General features: G+C 37.7%; 1 long non-coding RNA gene across 1 annotated transcript; it reads left to right on the top strand.

Moving 5' to 3' along the window:
• The first annotated feature begins 1142 nt into the window (after window positions 1–1142).
• Window positions 1143–1548, top strand: LOC109209924. The gene is made up of 3 exons (XR_002065462.1): window positions 1143–1216; window positions 1321–1390; window positions 1525–1548. It is a non-coding gene; the product is annotated as an uncharacterized LOC109209924 (long non-coding RNA).
• Window positions 1549–2027: the final 479 nt, after the last annotated feature.

Raw genomic sequence — 2027 nt, 5'->3', positions numbered from 1 at the left:
GGACACCTACGCTGATGCTATAAATTAATGTTGCAAGAATTTCACAAGTATGTTGTCGTAACTCAAACAATGGGAGTCTTCAGTAAAGAGAGATCAGTCATGGTAACTTGTGTTTCATTTTCATGTGCAACTTTATAGTGGAAGACATAAATCACCCGTTGTTGCAATCTGCTTGAGCTTTGTGACCTAGTTTTCTATTCATTTGGATTGCACAGAACTTTTAAGCCTGGTTTTCTTGAGACGATGGGTTCGAATCCCAGCCGAGGCAAAAGATTAGGTAATTTTTCTTATCTTCTACGTCGTGGTGGATAGAATTATCCGGTACTTGTATTAGTAAGAGGATACACGTATCATATGAAATAGACGAGGTGCACGCAAGTTAGTCCAACACTTTGTTATTAAAAACCAGAAAGAAAGAGAGAGAAAGGAGTAGATATGCATATCAAGGGCTTGAAAAGTCATTAGAAAAAATCTAACAATTTTTGCATCAAGGGTGTGGCCTAGTGGTCAATGAAGTGTGAAAGGTCTTGGTAGATGAAGGTTCAAATCCTAGCCGAAGCGTTAGGTGATTTCATCCTATCTATCTAAGTTTTGGTAGGCAGAGTTACTCAGGTACTAGTGGAGGTAGCAGGTACCCGATGGATTAGTCAATGTGCTCGCAACTAATTGTTCATTTTTTTGTAAAGAAGCAAATCCATGCCCTATTGATGCTTGAATAGATCTTTTCTTGGAAGCCATTAGCATCACTTAGCCTCGTAACCTTTTTGGGCATCCTCTCTTTGTCTTTAACTTCATACAAAATTATATTGCATTTTTTCAAAAAAGAAAAATAACATTACTACATAAGATGTCTCCATTAGACAAGAAGGATCTCATTAATCTATCACTAATTTTCCATCACTTCAGATTAATAATTTTTAGATGAAATTAGCCCTTCAACCAAAGATGATGCTCGATCCAACGTCGGCTCATCCTGGATTGAGTAATAATTTGACTCTAACGAACCACTTGATGAACATGCTTATATTGTTTCATGAAGCTAGAGCATGATTATGGGCAAACTATTGCTTTTCAAGTGGCATTGAGAATTACTAATGATGGATACATCATGTGATATGGTAAAATTGTTTAAAGATGCTGAGCAGCAAATGCCTAATGATAACATTGAAACATCATACATTATTGGTGATGAAGAATATTTGCCTGTGAAAGAAAAGTACGTATAACTATCTGATGCTTTCCTTAATGAACGGTAGGATTAAGCTACTGGTGGATTAAGGAATAGCATCCTTTTTTGATACTTTTGTTTCACATGGGAAGTTCTGTTGATCTGGTCATTAGCTGCTTGGGACTCCATTGGACAAATGATCTTCCTGGAGCAATGATACAGGTGCTTGCTGTGTTTGGTCTGATGCAGCCAGATTGGATGTCCTTTTGGTTCTTAGTCATTTTCCTTTATTTTATTCTTGAACTCCAAATGACATCATCTCCAATTGACACTTTCTATAAATGTACTTCTACCAGTGCAGATTGGCTTTATAATCAGATGGCCTATTTTTGGCAGCTATTCTTGGCGGAGAAACACTAAAGTATTTCACTACCATTTTATTTAGTGCATGCAGTCTCTATGTATGTAGTTGTCTAATTGCCATCGTATTGATGTCATCTTAGAGAGCTGTGAATAGCTTGCACTGTTGCACAAATGGAGCGTGAAAGGGGGCATCCGTCCACGACTATCACCCTTGGCCCAAGTATGTTATAAAAAGTTTGGCTATAGTGTCACGTCCCAAACTACCCCTAGACGCGACTCGCACCCAGCTAACACCACCTGCCAGGCGAACCCCTCTCTCTAACATTTAACCATTTACACTAACACTTAGTGGAAAAAAATGCAGGCCTAATAGTATTATTAATAATTACAGAGGAAATGATTATCGCCCAATACCTTAATAAATTGATAGAAAAACCAACAATCACTCAAATAATAAAATTCTAACCCAAATCCCACGCTAAGATCATGGAGCATC

Source organism: Nicotiana attenuata, unplaced genomic scaffold (genome assembly GCF_001879085.1).
Source record: "Nicotiana attenuata strain UT unplaced genomic scaffold, NIATTr2, whole genome shotgun sequence".
NCBI classification, from domain to species: domain Eukaryota; kingdom Viridiplantae; phylum Streptophyta; class Magnoliopsida; order Solanales; family Solanaceae; genus Nicotiana; species Nicotiana attenuata.
This window is presented reverse-complemented; position numbering and strand designations above follow the sequence as displayed.